This window comes from Phasianus colchicus, chromosome 4 (assembly GCF_987193195.1).
Source record: "Phasianus colchicus chromosome 4, bPhaCol1.hap1.1, whole genome shotgun sequence".
Classification (NCBI taxonomy): domain Eukaryota; kingdom Metazoa; phylum Chordata; class Aves; order Galliformes; family Phasianidae; genus Phasianus; species Phasianus colchicus.
In genome coordinates this window covers 13,207,070-13,226,605 of record NC_143439.1, presented here as the reverse complement: position 1 = coordinate 13,226,605, position 19,536 = coordinate 13,207,070, and the positions used below count along the sequence as shown (strand labels likewise).

At 35.6% G+C, this 19,536-nt stretch overlaps 1 long non-coding RNA gene across 1 annotated transcript in view; it reads left to right on the top strand.

Moving 5' to 3' along the window:
* The window catches only part of LOC116226090 (uncharacterized), a 410,572-nt gene that overhangs the window by 344,925 nt on the left and 46,111 nt on the right, over positions 1-19,536 (top strand). Inside the window, exon 6 of the long non-coding RNA XR_016465827.1 lies at positions 10,017-10,132. This is a non-coding gene — a long non-coding RNA (uncharacterized LOC116226090). The remainder of the gene's footprint in view (positions 1-10,016; positions 10,133-19,536) is intronic.

Below are 19,536 nucleotides of genomic sequence, written 5' to 3'. Positions count from 1 at the left end.
GGGCGTTGATTAGTGAGGGTTGGGTTGAAATGAACCTCTCTGATTATTAATGTATGAAACCTTTTATTGATATCCACAATAAGCTCATTAAAATTAGGCTGTCAGTTCAGTGATTGCCTGTTTCATTTTTGTGTTTAACTGGTGATTTTTTTGACGTATTCCTTTTCCATTTAGTTGTGGCTTATATAAGCTTGTGTTCTGGTTATTGTGTATTATTTTGCTGAAATAGTGGTTATTCTTGACTACAAGAACTGAGCGTAGCTACTTAGGGATTTCATCAAAACAGTAAATGGCAGACTATTCAGAAAGTAAGAATTACTAAATTTGGATACCTGCAACTTAGAAATGTTGGATTTACGTATCCCAGCTGCTTAGAATAGAGGGTCTTTTTTATCATACTTGAGATATGAGTTTGAATAGATAAGATTAACTGAAAATCATTTTAGGAATTTGCTGACAGCTTATGCTTGTCAGACAAACAATCTATATCGAATGATATCCACTATTGCTAACAATGCTCAATAATGTAAAAATCCTCGATTTGTGGGTTTTGTTTTCTTTTTTCCTTCTTTTATCTGTGTGTCTGACATTTCAAGAAATAGGGTGGAGGGATTTCAGAATTGCAGGAGTGATCGTAGAAAAGCTTAATTAAAAGGTTGAAAATGAATTGGAATATTTTTGTTTTATTCTTATGGTGATAGGAAGTTAATTTCTGTGTTCTATTTTGGATCCATTTTACTACATAAACCTTCATGCAGCATTTAATCAAGGTTTGAGAGGATTGTGTGTTTAGTTTTGCATAGTCAGTAAGGCTAGATATAGTGGCAGAAGTGGAAAGATACATATGTTTATCTGCACAGTCATTTAGCCAATGATCAATAAATGTCTGACGATAGATCAATACAGATGTAATCTCCAATCTGTGGACTTCGAAGAACAATCTCCTGAGTGTTCTTACCACAAAATCTATATTTGCTCCTGTCTTCATTCAAGCTGATTTATGCTCTGATGCTGTTTGCTTTCAAGGACCTCCATTTCTCTAAGTGCTGCCCAGTATGTAAGCAACAATCCATCAGCACACTACTAATATCACAGAGGCTTATATTTAATTACAGATAACAGGCTCAGTGGGACTAAAAACAAAGTAACCAATCACTAAGATTTGATATACTGAAATATAAAAAGAAATGGAAGCCATAAAGCACAAAGGAACTTTGTGAATCAAATAGGTGTTCTGATGTTGTGCTCAAAACATGTGGAATGTGAGAATAAGTTATGTGAAAAGTAGATTTTCAGTCTTACTTTTTCACGTAATAAATACGCTTTGTAAAGAAAAGAAGTCTATTGAGTAAACAACCAAATACTCATGCGAACCAAATACTCTTGTGAGTAGTTAGTGTAAATTTAGTGTCTTAATTATATGTATGTAGAGAATATGTATGGATTAATTCTGTTTCTAAATAAAAATCTGCATTTTTATTTTGCTGTAATATAAAAAAAAATTGCTAATCTTCCATAACGTGAGATTTTTTTCAGCATCCCTTTTTCCCGTACATTAAAAGTGATGTAGTTTCTCCGTACCAGATATAGCACAAGTTCTTAAATGTTCCTTAAATTTGCTCATATTTGCATATTTTAGAAAGAGATTTTTTTTGCATAGACTTGGGAAAACTGCCAGTGTCTTTATTTAAACTGATAGGTGAAGAACCAGTGTGTGGTCTGACATGGAGGGAAGGTGGTACACAATAAACATGTGCAACTTTAATGTTGCTTTAAATGTAGTTCTGATATAATAAATCCAAAAACTCCAGACAGACTGACTTTGTTAGGAAACTAATGTAGCAGAAATACAGCTTAACAATCTGTTCTATTTGAAAGTTAATTTTATCTGGGTCTAATATTAATCCATTAATTCTTCTAAGCTGATGAAAGTATTTTTAAAGAAGGAAGCCTGTTTTGTCCAATAAATTCCTGACTAGCTTAGTCCCATGTCCTTGCACAGTGAAGTTAAAGCAACAACAAAGTTAAACCAGCATAGGTGGGTAACTCAGGATTTAATGCCTGCTATTTCTTTCCGTGGAAACAACAACAGATAGAAAGAACACACTAACACTGTTTAATGCAACAGATTCTCAGCTACAAAACATGAGTTTTCTGCATAGTCACCATCTTTAGCTGTGCATCTTCACCAGCAATGCACGAGAGCCTGCACCAGCCTGCTGTTGCTACTACTGAAACACGCCATTCGCTGCCTCACTGTGTTCACATCCACTGTTTGGTCTCCATAAACCAGGAGTGTCAATGTATGTCAGTGGGTGCAATTTTTTTCATAGGGAAGATTACACACCTTTCTTGCATGTATGTTTCCATGTCAGACTGCCCTTCTGCTGCCGTATGTCACATGACAACAAAATGTAATGGAATATTAATAGGATGGTTCAACCTCTACTGCCATACCACCAAAATCCACCTCTGATGTCATGGGCCAGCATATTAAAATAGGAGGCATTGCTTTTAGAGAAGCCCTTGTAGACACAAACAAAAGATGATTAAAATAAGCATCTTAAACTATCATAGCTGAATCTTATGGAATGTGGAAAAATCTGCATAAGTTGGATGGAGATAGAAGAGTCAACCGGTGGAAGAGGTAGGCAATAAAAACAAAGAGAAGTCAGAAAGACTGCAGCTAAAATGAGGAAAAGAGAAAATGCCAATTGATATGTTTAAGCATGTGATGTGGTAACTATTATTTCAGCTTAATTATGCCTGTCATAGTAGCTGGATAAATGGAAATAGCGGCTAATCACTGTCAGCTCTGTAGTTGTTTTTATTGATGAAATCTGAAGTATTAATCTTTTGCTTCTGAAAAGATAACCTGAAGTTGAGACTCTTAGTCAATAAAGAATGAATCTGAGTGCCTGTAAAAAGGGACTATTGTTAAATTTCTGTGAAATGTTGTTAGATATACTAATCTCCAGGGAGGGACCATTCTGTTAATTTGCTGGTCACTGGATTTGTAGCTGTTAAGGTTTTTCTGTCATTTTGTGCTTTTTTTTAGCCCCAGGTTTGATGTCCTCTGAGGACTTTCAGGTATATTTCATGGGTGTGAGCTTGCAAGTACACTGAAAAATCTGCCTTAAACTTTAGCTTTAAAAAATATTTTACTATCCTCTGTAAGATGAATAGGAGCTTATGTAATAAATTCTGGAACATAATGCAATCATTAAGTATAAATGTGTAAGAAAAGGTTAAGTTGAATGAGTTGTGCTAAGATTAAGAGAGAAGAATATAGGTTTGCTTTAGTCTCTTAAGTCATCACTGTTTGACTTGGTGTGGTATAATGTGGAGGTACTGTATTTACAAATTTTACAGATCACTGTCTGTGTAATAAGATTTGTCTTCTTATAAAATAATGATGAGGTGGAGAAGGGGGAGAGAAATTAAAAATGAAGCTGCTTTAAAATTTTCTATATCTTCCAGATTACATATTGAAAGATAAACAGGGGTCAGTCAGCTTTTGGACTGAGTACCCTGATTCACCAAATAGGAAGAATGTAAATGAGTAAAAACTTTTTTTTTTTTTTTTTTTTTTTTTTAGTATTACTGGTCTGCATTTGAATTAAAAACTGTGGATTCCTCAAACTCCTTTTGTGCTCCTTAGTAACTGGTTGTGGAGATGCACAACTTTCAAGTTTGTCTGTGGGCTAAGCTATTTTTAATGGCTGGACTTCTTGCTGACATTTTCCAGGAGTTTCAAGTAAATTTGATACTTCTCACTGAAACAAGTTAACAAGTTTATTTTATTTCATAATCAGAAAGTCTGGTTTCTCTTACTAGCTGAAGTAAGAGAACATCCAAACATCTGCTGGATAGACCAGGTGCTGTATTTTAACTTATCCACCAAACGGTGGATAGTGTAAGTTCCTCATCCTTTTGGTGCTTTGAATATTGAAGTTGTGAAGGTATCTGTGCTTCTGTATGTTTCCATGTGTCAGATGGAGTGCTGCTGCTGCAGACATCTGAAGGTGAAGAAGTGTCAGTAGGTGAAACATGCCACATGCAGAAGCTCATCTGAATACCTGGAGTCCCAGATAGTCCTAAAAAGAGAAGTTAAATCATTCTTTGATATGTGGCAATGTGTCAGAATCCAGGGCTTGAATAATGATGGCCAAGAAAAGAAGTACACAAGATGAAGGATGATGGGAGGATGAGATGCAAAGTAGTTTATAGTACTTAGCTGGCAAACAAGACACTACAAATCTCTTTAATCTTAGTTGTTAATTAGATTTCACATATTTTGCACATGTTAGACTCTAGAATTATCTGAGAGTGTAGGATTATCATTCATGCTTTGTCAAGACTTACTGTGGTTGTCAGGAGCTTTGTAAAGAGGAGCCAGAATAATGAATTAGAAATGCTTAGGATTCAGAAGCATTGCTGAGTCCTATCTCAAAAGTTACTCAACCTCTTTATCACTACAGCACAGGTGCTTCTATTTCTCTGTGTAAACCAAAATTCTTGTGTTTTCTGTGAGATATTCTGATATGATCTTGGTAGGTATAGATACACTTGCTCATTTTACCCAGGGTTTCAGGTTTCACTTAGGCATAAAATTTACTACACCTGAAATGTTTGTTTTCCTTTTTTTTTTTTTTTTTTTTTGTAAAATCTCTTTGAGGACACAGTGATGTAGATGCTTTAGGAGTTCATAGTCACAAGAAATATGTGAATTGGTACTTGCAGCCAATATAACTAACTGGAAAACCCATAATATACGGGAAAATCAGAAAAACATTTTTAAAAGCTTGACAGTGTCATGCAGATATGGACTAATAGCATGAAACACTTTTTATTAGAATGTTTTTAGTAAGAGTACTAATGTGTCTGTCAAAAACCACCCCTGGAATGTTATTCTGTCAAAGTATACAACCTTTGGTATTTCAGAAAGTACTGGAAATACTTACGGAAACCATTTGGTATGGTATCATGTAGCTTACAAAGATTATTTCTGTGATTTAGAAATAAACCTATGATTAAAAGTACTGCTTCTAGTCTGTTACTGATTCTTCAGTAATTCCACTTTTCTAGAATTAGTGTATCATGAATGACTATGTAGAAATGATAGGCAAGGTAAATTAATCAACTTGGTTGCTTTGAACCCAAAAGTTTGAATTACAGCAATTTCCACTACTGGTGGACATACAAAGAACAAAAGCAGTTATCTAGCTATGCTATTACAGAAAGCAGTAAAATCTCTATTTGCTGTACAAACAGTTTGATCTTGAATAAGTTCTAAATGTTGTGTTTTAATATTACTAACATATAAACATATTCATTGAATTGTGACTAATAAAAAATTCAGGGTATGGATCTGCTATCCCCAACAAACAGCAGAAACCCTTTTCTTGCTTGGCAGCCAAACAAATGCCTATTTTTTTAGCCTCATGTTGTCTCAAGTGTTTAGACTCTGAGCTGTGGATACTGGGAGGAAGTTGTGAAAAAAAAGAGATGATCTGATTAACAACAGAATGCATGGCTTGTGAATAATTATTTAAAATTGTCAATGTGTGTAACCAGTGTGTAGATGATATTCATAGAATCTGACAAGACATGACTTGTCAATATGAAAAATAATGTGACAGAAAGTAAGCACAAGAGATGCAAAGTGTCACTTTACAGTTATGAGTACAAATGTGATGGTAGAACTCTCATCCAATTCTCATTATGTAGGTAATTACAAAATAAGGTATTTATATGATAGTTTAAGTAAAACTCATATGCCCGTCAGCACTCTGAGAACATTTTACTTCAGAGATAGAAAGGATTCTTGCTCTTGCTTATGATAATTAAGATAAAAAATCCTTGCCTGAAATCCTGTTAACTCTATTGTATATTTCCTTCTATTGTGTATTTTCTACTAGAGCTTGCTTTTTAGGATGATGATGTGATATAGTAACAGAGTAAATGATGATATCATATTGCTAATTAAATGTTCAGATAATCACATTATATAATTATATAAACCTAATCAAACAAATGGTTTATTACGTATCCATTTAGAAGAATTATAGATTTTTTTTTCCCCTAGGTATTACATTTTTTTTTTCAATGGGGACTTAATGTAGTCTGTACTAGAGGAGTTACTTTTAAATGACTTGCATGAATTTTTAGCTTATGGTGTATCAAACAGTATTTGATGCTAGATAAATGGAATGACAAACATATATTAGATTTACTATATAACCGAGCAAAAGGTACAAGTTGACCTAATAGCAAATAGATTCTCGTTAGGATGCTGTATTTCTTTACTGGGAAATCTCTAAACTATTTGCATGACTTATTTCGAAATTCCAGCAGTACTGATACTTGGTCAAGTTTCAGGGCAAGTTACTTTCAGTCTAGGTTTAAGAATACCTCAAATCTCTAATTTATTACTACAAATTTAAAAAGTTATTACCGAGGTCGAGGCTGTTGTAAGCAAGTTAATGAATTAGGCTTCAGAAACTTTAAGAAAGAAGTACAGTTGTGAATATATTGTTTTAGTTGCTTCTGAGGCTTGTTCTCTTATACATGACATACAGCTTTTGAGGATATCTAAGCAAGCACTCTTGGACACTTATGCGGGAAGTAAACATGAAGTAAACTTCTGTTTAGCAACTGAGAACAACCCTGTCTGTCATACTGTGAGGCCTGCCATCATTGTAGGTAACTGAAACACCAAAACTCTGTCAGGTATAAAATTAAGTATGAAATCAGGTGAAGCAAATGAAGGAAATAGTAATTCTATATTCAGACTACTTCATGTTAACCGATATCCTGCTAGTAACAACCAATGTTCTTTAGCACTTGTTACCTTGCCACTTCGCAAGCTTTTATAATTATCTTGAAGTGCTGGTCGCTATTATCTAGCATCTCTGTTCACTTACTAGATAATCTGAAATACTGATGAGTTGCTCTCAACTAAATCCTTAGGAAGTTCTTGTTAGGAGAGGAACAAACTTATAAAGCTCTAGTAGTTTAAGTACTGTAGAAGATATATTCTATCTCAGAACATGGTCTAGATGATCATGCTAGCATTTCTTATCTCTGAAGCAACCTCTTTCAGCCAAGAAGCAAAGGAGAATGAAAAGGCAGATAGCAGACTGACCTGGTGTAGTCAGGACCACAACATGGTTAGCCCAGGGAGCTGAGCAGGCTTAGCACCGTGCCTCTTTGAGAGACAAAGAAGTAGCCCTTCCTGAATTGTAGTGGCTTCACATTCATGGGCAAATGAAAGATGTAGTTATTCTCTTATGTTTGGGACCATCCTATGGTTTCTGATCTTGGATGGATATAAGGAGGGGAACACAAGCCAGCAATCACCTGTGTCTCAGCTCTTCCTTAAGACAAAGGAGTGAGGAAGGAGGAGATGGATTCCCTGAGATAGCTCAATTCCCAGCATTTATGGACAATGTGTAGAGTGTTTGTATTCACCTCTACTTAAACTGCACAGGCAGTAGTGTATTCTAACTAAATGGAAATTCCATTTCTCCCATCTGAAAATTCCCCATTCCTTTGAGATCTGAGATAAAATATTAGCTAGGCTGCCCTCAATACAGGAAAAGGTATCTCTGTGTTAAAGCTGATGCAAATAAACAAGATAGGGAAAGAATGCTGTTTCTATGTGCGCCTATTCTGTCAAAGGCTTCCACCCCTACGACTGTCAAACTGGATCATTCTTATTGACTTTTTTAGTGTTGTCTATAATAAATAAATAAGTTGACAGATAACAGGAGGCATACCGTGCCTGCAACTAACCAAACTTCAGTATTACAGTTTGTTTAAATCTGGTGTACTTCAAAGAGCATAAGAAAACATTTCCATTTTTATTCTTTTTATTTTGGGGAAACAGGTGGGAGGTTAAATATTCTATTTCTTCAGTACGTAAGGGAAAGAAAAAAAAAAAAAAAAGATTGCCATTTTTTTTAATACAATAAAGCTAGAAACTAGAATGAAATAGAATGATAGACATACAAAAAAAAGTTGTTATTTCCCTTTTATTGTATTAGGAGATCTAGGGGGAAAGTGATGCTATAACCTATTAGGTTTTTTGTTTGTTTGTTTGTTTTGCATTGCCTCTGGGTGCAGAAGAAGATAAACAAAAAGTAAAATTTTCTTTTAAAAGTGTTGGGAACTGAAAAACATCTGAAATCTAAAAAAAAAAGCTGTTGTGACCATTCTGGGAGGCTTTATAGCTCCCAAAAGTTAGGATTATTGTTTCCATTTGATTTTGGTGGACGTTACCTAGACCAAGGGAGCCCTAGGAATGTAACATATGAGGAAGAGCTCTCCTGGTGACTTTTCAGTTTGAGGTGAGCATGTGTAGTTCTTGGTATCACTGTGCTTTTCATCATAGCAGAGCATGACGCTTCCAGTTTTCCTCTGCTCTTGAGTTGATGAAACTTTCAAACCAGTCATCCTTGTCATAGTAGAATGGTTTCTTGTTATTCTGTCAACTGATAAGAGGTATCATGCGTGTGAAGTGAGAACTGTTGGCCATCCTGCAGGCTTGAGCTTGGCAAAATTATTCAAGTGTTTGAGCGTTCTTTCCAAAATGGACTAGGGAAAAACCCAGCATAAATACAAGAAAAAATTAACCAGCATACGCAGGAAGCTATTAAACCATTTGATTCAGCAAGTCAAGAATGAACACAGGAATGAAGGAAGTACTGAATATAGCTGTCACAAAGAGAAAATGCTTTCTCAGCAGGTTTCATTACACAGACTTCCCTAATTAAATGATTAAACACTATGCAGGGTGTGGACAATTTCTTATTTTTTATACTTTAGAAGTTATTCACAACCTTAGTTTATACGCTGATTTTATTGAATTATATTCACTTAAATTTCAATCTTAATGACATACCAAGGCTATGTGGAAAATCTTTCAATGAATAAACAAGTAGGTTGCTCATACAAAAATAGTATTTTTCTTAAAAGTTGTTTTAAATAGACTCTTTCTAAAGCATTAATCATAGTATCTTTATAGGTGTGGTTTATTAACTTGTTTGAGCAACATTACATGAAAGAAATCAGAGGAGAACCAAGCAGCACATGTTTTCCTAATGATTTCTCTTCAGAGTAGTGTGCTTTTTTTATAGAAGAAAGAGCACATTTCCTGCTCAGGAAGAGTATTTTCTGCTCTTGCATCAGTACCGTGTTCCTTCACAGCTGTTCCTGCCTCCCTGTGGGGAACACAATAAGCTGCAATTAAATGCAGGTGCTTGGAAGCAGGAGTGCCCTTGCTCTGTTTAATAATCTGAAGCAACAAACAAAAGAACCAGAGAGACAGGAATCCACCTTCTGTTTAATGGGGCATGAACACTTTTTCTTGGCACCAAGACAAGTGTCTGCCTTTTGTTAGAAGTACGTTCCTCTTTTTCCCTAGGTGGCAACACAGAGGCTTACCTCTTGTTTATTAGTTCACTGCTAGGAGAGAGAGAATCTAAACAAAACCGTATGCTGTGACTGGAAAACAGCAGTCACTAGGCACAGAAAGAAGAGCTCTTGCCTTTATGGAGTAATACAGTTTATTTCTGTTTCTAGATTTGTGGAGGAGAGAGGGAAAAATATCCTTTTCCCTCCCTGCCCTTTCCTCTCTGTGTTGTGTAGTTGAGGGGTGGTAATAAGCAGACATCTCTTTAACTAGAATGCAGATTGCATTTTTCTAGAGTAAGAATTTTTGTAGTGGAGGTATGTGGGTACAAAAAAATGGCAGAAAAGATGCCAGGGACCTATCTTGATTAGATATTCCTATCTGTGAGTAGCTGCTCCTGAAAGTGGTAGGAGTCCTATTCTCAGCAGGCAAGTGAGCCCTGCTGTTTGGAGCGAGGTGGAGAAAGCACTCACATACAGCTCAGGGGAGATGAATTGCTCTTCCAAACTCCTGATCTCTCTGAGAAATGCTCTAGTGAGGTCTTGTTAACTTTGCCACGGAGATTGTATCTTTCCCTGACTATTGCATTTGTACTCTGTAGGTCCCAGCTCATCGTTTATCCCCTGATCTGTTGGATGTGGAGCGGTGACATCTCAAAATGACATCATATCATGTTGGATAAAAGAAAGAAACCAGAGAAGTCACAATTCACTTTGGGTATGAACATTCTTGATCTACTTTCTTTTCAGGAAACCTAATTTCTCAGCCAAAATGCTGATCAGTTTTCCTTTGATCATCAGACAAATGCCTCTCTAATGTTCCCCTTGACTACCCTCACTGCCAGCACTGCCAGCAGTGTCCCACATCTGAACGAGGCATGTGCCTATGGCAATTGCCCAGCCAAAAATGTATTTTCTGCTTTGGAGTGCATGTTTTTTCCAAAGGAGAACCCCGAGCAAGGGATATTATTTCTCTGTTGAAGGGCCTGTAGCCATGAAATGTCTTCTTGATCCTCTTAGACTTCTGTCAAGCTTAATTGAAGTATATCAACATTTATGGGGGAACAACTGTGAGCATATTTACACTTTCAAATAATTATGTATGCCACATTTGTTCTAAAAATATTAACAGTTAAAAAGAGAATGCTTGTGTTGAGCAGTTTTCTGCAAGGGGAGAGCTTTTCCCTCATGAAGTGTTACAAATGTACTCTTCTTTGTGAGATGGTGTATAGTACTGTGAAGCCTGTAAAATGCTGTGGAAGCCAATATCATCTTTGCTTGCAACTGCAAGATTATCTGTAATGAGGGGTCCTTATGCTGGTTTATAGGATAGATTTGCAAAGTAGGTTATGAGCTATACCACAGTTTCAAAGACAACAGTTCTTTCGAGTAACTTAACAGATTTACCTAGCTGATTTACTGTGGGTTTTAAAGCAAGCTATGAGGCAAAATTTTATTTCCTGAAAAGTAAAACTGAGAATCAAGCTTTCAAGGTGTTTTCAAATGAATATTTTTTTTAGCTTTGAAGAGTTCAGGTTTTGGGGATGCTCTCATTTTTGGAACATTTTGTACAAATATAATGAGAAATAAATTATGTTTCCAAGCAGCAGACAGCTTGACAGATAACAGGTTCTCCTAAGGGTCGGTGAATCCTTTTGCATAGCTTTCCTAATTAGGAAGAAAACTAAAACCTATCTTTAAAAAGAATGAGGAAAGGAAATAGAAGGGCAGATGTGTGAACAGGGAGGAAGGGGGATAAGGAAATAAACTGAGAAAGCTGTGTCTGTCCAAGTAAGTTGTATTCCCCATGGATTGTTCAGTGCTGGCTAGTATTTTAATGATTTTGTTTTGGAGAGGGAGGAGGGGGATTTCATCTCTTCTGCTACACATCTGGTCAAAATTTCCCCTCTACTCAAGCAAGTAGCCAAAAAAGCAGGTTTCAGGCAGTTTTGAATCCTGTGACTTTAAGAAGAGTAAATCTTGTAATGGTTTCTACGTACTTTATCTGACAAACACACTTGTATATCTGTGAATGTTGGCAGTCATAGTGGCTCAGTATTCTTTTTTTCTTCCTTCTTCTTTTACAGGAGGTCTTCTCCTCAGGGTATGTGAAGTGGGGTTGTTTTTTAACAAGCTAATTAAATAGCAGTACTTTCCTGTAATGGTGATTATCTAATTGGATAGCCGTTTAATGGCCTGCTTTGAAATTTAAACTAACTCATACCTGTAACTGTACATAGAGTGGAAATAAGCACTGCCCATAATGAGCCTTTCCTCTCTCCCTCTCCCCTCCCCCTTCCCTCTGTTGTATGTAGCTGCAGGTAAGCTGTGCTGTGAGAACAAGTATAAAAGACAGTATTAGCCTGTCAATTTGGAAGTAAAATACAGTAAGAATTGCTTCCTTTGTATATACCAGCACACTAGCATTCTCCTACTGAATGTATCTTCAGGTTTTGTTGTCCTTTTCCCCACTTCCACTCTAAATATGGAAGAGGAAGAAGGTAACTACTGCTGGAGAGGAGGGGACTTAACAATTTATGCTATTTTTTCATAATAGTTTTGAGGCTAAAACATGTTCATGATATTCAGAGAGAATATTTCAGAAAGTGAATGCAATGACATGATGAAATAGAGTACTTCAGGTAGGTCTGAGGTATGATTGATTGACTCTATGGCCCTGGCCTTCAGAGGTCAAAGTTATAAGCCAAGATAGCATAACTCTTGTTCAAGACTGTGGCAGAAAGTGGAAAAGACAAGAGCAGCTGAATTAAATCTGGAGATCATGTTCAGGGTTATGAAGCATTCACTGAGTGCTAACACCTTTATCATTAATGTTTCCAGGAGGTCACAGGTCTCCTGTGACCAGGGAACTCTCTCCCTTAGAGCACTGTGGAAAAAAAATCTGTGATCTGTGTCTGCTTTCTTCTCTCTTTCTTTTTGATATGCTGTAACTGATTTTAATAGTGTGCTTTGGAGGATGTGTTCCATATCCTTTTCTTTGCATTTTTTTTCTTCTCACTTTATATGAAAAAGTTTTGCTTAAATGCAGCTGCAGCATTTCCTTATTTTTTATGGAAATTAGGATGAAGAGGGTTAAAGTCAGGCTATCAACAAAAACCTCTTTTCTTTGGGCGCAGACAGATGTCTGGACATTGAAGCAGTCCAGCAGCTGCGGATGTAGATTAAGTAGTTATTGTTGTGCCAGAAAGAGGAAAATGAAAACACGTTGGCTTGTCAGTGAAGCTAAAGACCCAGTGATAACTTAAACAGGTCTTCTCCTCAATGCCGTCTTCTTTTATGCAAAATAAGGGAATTAGTTTTCTTATTATCTACGGCATAATCACATTATAGGTTTTCATTTTTTCCTGTGCACCATTATATATCACAAAGCTGGTTACAGCATCTACTCACTTGGATACAACTGTGATTAAGAATATGTCCTAACTTTTTACTGAAGCTTAAATTCTTTGTTCTTGGAAACATGCATGTGGCAGTAGTATTAGTATTAGAGATTTACTATGAATCTGTAATAAGCAGGAAGCAAGCAAAAAAAAATATATATATATATATGTCCAGTTGATATTGTTAATATCTTGTGCTTTTATTATAATTTTCTTAAAAGACCCATGAGAGTGTTTCCTCTTCAACATGTTCACCTTTTAAGATGAAGGATAATGCCAAAGTACTGGATTAAAGAAATATATTCTACTCCTCTTCCTCCCTCCCTTCCTCTTCAGTCAATTTCTTCTCTTACATTTTTAGTAAAATTGCCCTTGTATCACACAAGGTGTCAGATCCTTTTACGTGTTGAATAATAATACAATTACTTTAAAAGTACAGATAGAAATGTATGAGAATTACAATCAGTATTGTGGTTTAACTTGTGTAAAAACAAGTGTTTTCCAAAAGTTTAAAAGAGACATTAAAAATAAATAAATAAATAAACAATGTAAATGTGGTGGAAATTGAAATTCTCTGGATCTCTCCAGGATGATTTTGCAGTTTTTAACTGAAGTATGAAACAGGTCAAATTCTTCCCAAGTGTTTCTCCTTTGAAGTGTATTGATTTATGTTAGAAATAAATATGACCCGAGGTGTCTCACCACTGATGTGTAATCAGTGGAACTGCTTCCAAAACCATACTGCACAATGTACTGCTATTGCCTTGAGGTTGGTGATTAAACCCTCAGTTCCTTTTCCCTGTCGAATTCTGGGCTGCCATGAGATTTCCTATTCAATACTGTAGTTGTGTAAGAAAGAGGTGTGAAAAGAATGGATTGTAATTATGCTGGACACACAGGTCATGCAAGGCTGTGGTTAGGACTCTGCATGCTGTTTGTGCTTCTTGTTCTTACAGATGTTTGATTTCTGAAAAACAGTACCCTTAGGTGTCATCATGCCAGCATGTCCTGGCTAGACTTTGAAAGAAGATCCAGTCAAATGTGCCTTTAAAAACTCAAGGTCACAGTTTCAACTTGGACTGGTTTAAATCCCCTGTTTTTTTTTTGTTTTTTTGTTTTTTTGTTTTTTGTTTTTTTTTATGGTGACTGAGGCAAAACTTTTTTGCAGCCTGTTTTCTTTTTGCAAAATGCCTGAAAGCTGAGAACTCGTTAAGAAATGCATAAATGACAGGATAGAATATGGCAGAAATCCAAATATTTGGATACAGTTGTTTTAGTAGTTTGGTTGGTTGATTTTTGTTTTAGTTTTCCACACAGTGATTTCGTAGATATTGAATAATGAGAGGCTATGATTGTATAGCAAAAAGAAAGGCTTCAAAACATTTGGGCAGAATTCCTAAGTAGAATGTCTTAATCTAGACCACAATTGAAATTGTGTCCCTTGAAATTCAGATACTTTGAAATTTTCCTTCAGCAGTCTTTGTTCTTTTTTTTATTATTATTCTACTTATGTCATGTATTACAATATGAGATATTCAGTTGCGCCTTAAATGTCAAATGTTAAATGTGATGATTATTATAACCCTGTCTTGATTTGACATGGTGTATTGTTCCAACTGGCTTTTGGTCTTCTAGCCTTTTCAAATGAAAAGTTTTATAGTACTGCAGACTAACGAATGAGCAGTAAAAATGCAGAGATCCCAGCCTTGTACAAAAAAAGGATAGAAACATTTCCACTGAAATTATGTTCAATAGGCCTAGGTAAAAGGTCTGCTGACATCTAGAATGTTTACAAGAAAGGAAAACCTTATTAGATAATTTATTAATACTTTGTAGCGCTTTATGCAATCCTCATAAATGCAACATGAGTTTTGAACAATGTTAACAGTGATAGAAAAGTAACATGAGAAGAAACTATTTGAGATGTGTAAGGCCAATAGCTGAATCAGTAATTTGCTGTAGGCTATTACATATGTTGTCTAATGATAAATCAAAATTCAGATAAAGGTTTTTCATTAGAAGATCTAAACTTATAGAGATACTAAGTAGCAGCCAAATTACATGGATTTACTTTCTCACTTTGCCATATATTGTCTGAATGTTATACTGTTTTGTAATGGTGACATCATTTTTTTTTCCCAGGATGATGTGAGAAATTTCCTTCAGGCATAGGAATATGTTGCTGTATATTTAGTTTTAATGAGTTTGTTACTCATTGAAAAGTGACAGCATAGCAGTCACCTAAGTTCCCTACTTTCTAAAAGGCATATTTTCTTTATCTCATCACTGTGGACAGGGTAGATGTCACTGTTTTAAGCTGCTGTGTTTCACAAGTGGTTTTATACTTGTTTCACAAATGGTTATATATTGTAAAAGGAAAGTACAAAAACTACCTTCTCAGAAAACCGTATTTCTTCCTTCTACAGATATTTTGCATTAACAGCTCAGTCAACCAGTCTGAAAAAGAAATCCAAATCTCTCTCTTCATCATTTCCAAACAATGCATATCTTAATCAAGAAATACTTTGTGTTGTTGAATAAGTGATCTTACACTTTGACTAAATATCATGCAGTTGTACTGCTCTCATCTTTTCTGAGTTATTCAGTTATATCCGACTTTATCTTGATGATTTCTCTTGATCAACACTCTTCACAAGTCAATTCCATTTTTCTCCTAGGAAGTTATTAACTAATTAATATTATTTCCAAGACTGATTCTTGAGCAACGTTGATCCAGTCAAGTGATAATCACTGTTATTTTTCTTCAGTTAACTCTTTTCACAGTTCTTTTATTGCAGCCTGTCTTTTGTGGCTGAACTCATGATCTTTGTTCTAGTGGTGTATTGAATGTTCAGTAATTTATTTGAACTTATTGTCAATTTATATTCTTTATAAAACAATTATTGCATTAGCCTGCAACAATCAACTTTGAATAAAATTCAATGCAAGTTTACTGTACTTCCATTAACTTAGGTTCTGATCTTTTGTAAATAAGTTTTTGGGGATGGGGCTTTGCTTGACTGAGATCGGACTAATTGTCTTAAAGTTGCTTTGACCTGTTGTTATTTTCTTCTCCTCTAAAAAGAGGTACAATATATCAAACTTCCCCGTTATGTGTTGTTTTTATGCTTTTAATATTACTATATGTTTCTGTAAGTTCCAAACTTTTAAAAAGTCTTGGGACAAATATCTGATGCTATCTTTCAATAGATTCACTCCTTTATCTCTCTCTCTCCTTTGAGCACATTTAGTTTGGGGATTTTATTCTTATCTTAGGATGTAGGGTCACTCTACTGGCCATCTTGCTCTGTTTTATATACAGCATAGTATTTATTTGATTTTGGAGCCATACCCAACATTATCTTTAGACTCTGTGCCATTCTCAGTGAATGCTGCTCAGAAAGGGTAATAGTAGATGCACACTTTTAGTATTATTTTTACTTTGGTCAAATTTTGTGATCTGCAGAGAAAATGATTTGTGAAGGGCAGGGTGCGAGTAACTACTGCAGGACTGTGTGTAATAGACCTACTGTCATCACTGTGCTTAGTACTTGTTAATTATTAGACAACATATTTTTAAAGAAAACACCGTGTTTGTTAGTTTGCTTATGATAAAGAATCGTTAAAGTGATAGTAATACATCTGAGAATAACTTGTTAATATATGAAAACTGCATGCAAGGGGAACTTTAAAAAGTTATATCTAAAGTCATCAGTAATGGCCTAAATATGCATTTAAGCAGTGATTGAATGATTTGGAGGATATATTTCCATGATAATCTCTTCTATAAATGGTAAAGAAAAGAAAAGGAAGTATTTTCATGCTCTCATTGCTTTGCCCTGTTTCTTAACAAGCCAGAAGAAACAGGCAAAACTGATGCAGTGTTACACTTCTTTTTGCCAGTTCAAATTACTTTGGGCTCCCTTAACACTAGACAGAGCTGTTTTTAAATCTTCTGTTTCCTTAGCAGACTGGGAATCCTGATGGCCTTAGAGGAGCAATATCATCTTCTGGTTGACAGATCTTGATCTGAAGCCAGATATCCCATGACTCTCACTTTTCTGCTATTAAGTTCTCATAGTTACTACCACCAGTCTACTTACTTTCCCTTAAAATCCAGCCAGCTGTCTGTCAGTCTTAAATTTTAATGGATATATATCTTTCTAGTATTTGGTACATATTACAAATCTGTCTTTTCAAAAAGCTGCCAACAGTTCAGATTTTGTGCGTACTGAATTAAACAATAAATAGTATCAGTGCAAATGTAGTATTCAAACATAAGTCACTTTTTTATTTAGGTTGCTGCTTGCTGTCACTGGAAAAGGAATAAAATTTAACACAGAATAACACTGCTTCAATTAAGATATTGTTCAAATATTAATAACATGTAGTTAAATATGTGTTGTGTACACAATTTTTTTGAACATTTGGCATGTAATTCAAATTTATTGATATTGTAAGGAATCTGGGAATCATAAAATAAGAATGAGCATTTCACAAGAATATTTTAGTGTTTTGTTTTTAACTGCATTTTAAAAAAACTTCAGTTCGATTATCATGTCTTAAAATAATATTATCTGCATCTCAAGATGCATATACTTTGATAAGTGGCCCATAGGTGAAAAAGTTACATGAAAAGATATGCCCTAATGGATCTCCAGAGAATGGTTATCTTGCTGAATTAACAGGAGAATTTGGCTTTCTGTGATGAACATCAAATAACCTTGTGCAAGATCACATAATTGAGCTATGTGGTTATAACTAGCAGTATAACTATCATACTGGTCAATATATAGGTGTTGCTTTCTTATCACTCAAGGGCAATTGTGTCTGTTGCTCATGTTTAATTTGAATGCTCCTTACTGGAAAATATGTTGCACAAGATTCTGTTGATGACTCTTTGACCTTGTCAGAGCACAATAACTTGATTGGTAGAATGTATAGCCCAGTGTGGAACAGGTTGGCATCTGCTGCTACTATCTAATTATTTAATGGTTAACATAGTCCACGAAAATACCTCTTCTAATCCTTACAGGCTCACCTGTCTTTGTTGTCCAGAATGAAATCTGAGGCAGAATTGAATTTTCCCAGGGAGACAGACTCAAGGATAGTGATGATTCTCAGGAGAACAGAAGTCCCATTGAAGTAAAAGAAGGAACAGGGGATAGTGGGATCTATATGTTAGAACAGGGGTGCTGGTATAGATACAGCTGGTAATGGGGACATTTTTCTTCTTGTGCTGGAAAGGACCCAGCCTCTTGTGATGTTGACTGAGACTGCACCTACGTTCTACTCTTCTTGAAGAGGAAAGCAGGGCAAATTCCCTTATTTAGAATTTTGGACACTGTGAACATCACACATCAGTTGACCAATTCATATTTTTTACTTGATGAGTTAGGGTTTTACATGGTCTGTTCAAGATCAAATTATTATATATTATGCATGCTGAAAATTCATGATGTAGTATGCTTCCCATCTCAAGCAGTGAAGATGGGATCCATTTATAAGCACAGAACATTGAATCTGTTACTGTGTAGGAAGAAACACCCTATTCATCACAGCTCCACAGTAACTTTTGCTAATATGAGTTTCGCAGATGTTTCTTTAGTACAGGTTGGGGCAGCTACTTGGGCTTTTATTGCATGTCTGAGCAAATTTTGTACAATGGGTGCAAAAGTGTTGATATCATTTCTAAATAGATTGGTGTTGTTGTTTTTGTTGTTTCTCTGTCTCCATTCTTCCCTATACAACTTCTTGTTTTTTTTATTTCCACTCTTTCTATTTTCCAAAACTCAGTCATGGCTCAACTGTAGGGGTGGTAGAGCTCTTCTAATTGAAGAAAGGAATCTGAATGAACACACTGAGCTTACTGCAGGACCAGACATGAATCTGTGTTTGTGGGAGTGAGCTATCTGGAGCATGGGGATAACTTCAGACAAAGACCAGAAATCAGTCCGACATAAATGAGTCTTACAAACCTGCTGGGTGGGAGGTAGGTAGAGTTTTTGCCTGTATTTGGGAAAAGCTTAAAACATAGGTCTTCTCCTTCCCTTCCCAGTGGATCTCTTGTTGAGAGATAGGATGTTGTGATTTGACCCACCTGTATCTTGCCAGGGAGTATGTCCTTATGCACAAATAATAGCTACACTTGGACTTTTTTTTTTTTTTTTTTAATTGAATTTGTTGCTTGCTATCATTTATCTTGTGTTTCTGAACTCCCCATCACCCTTTCACCTGGCATCACAGCCAGTCTCCTGGGAAAAGATAAGATATTAAATCGGTTAATATTGAAAGGCTGCCCTTGTTGCTGATGTGATCTTATCAGTCAGTATTGACTGATTGCTTAGAAAGCAAAATTACTGGCAGCGTATACACAGTTAACATTACTGAATATGCAGGCTATATTCAGAATAGGTGATTCAGAAAACTGCACAGTAGCATTTTACTCAAGCAGATTAGTCCTTTGAGTACCTCTGTGACATGGACTGACAGTTTTGCTCTTGACAACTCATGAAAATATAATAATAATAAGCTAATTTATTGTGAAGAAATCTTGTTGTGTTTTTCCTCTTAAACCTCTTACAATTTTGGATTTCTTTTCTTTTATATTTTAGAGGATAGCAAAGTTATTCCTCTGCAATAAAGGAGGAAAAGCCCTAGGTTGCTCTGTCAGGAGGTGATGCATATCATTTTGGAAGATATTATTTTTAGTGGCTTCAGC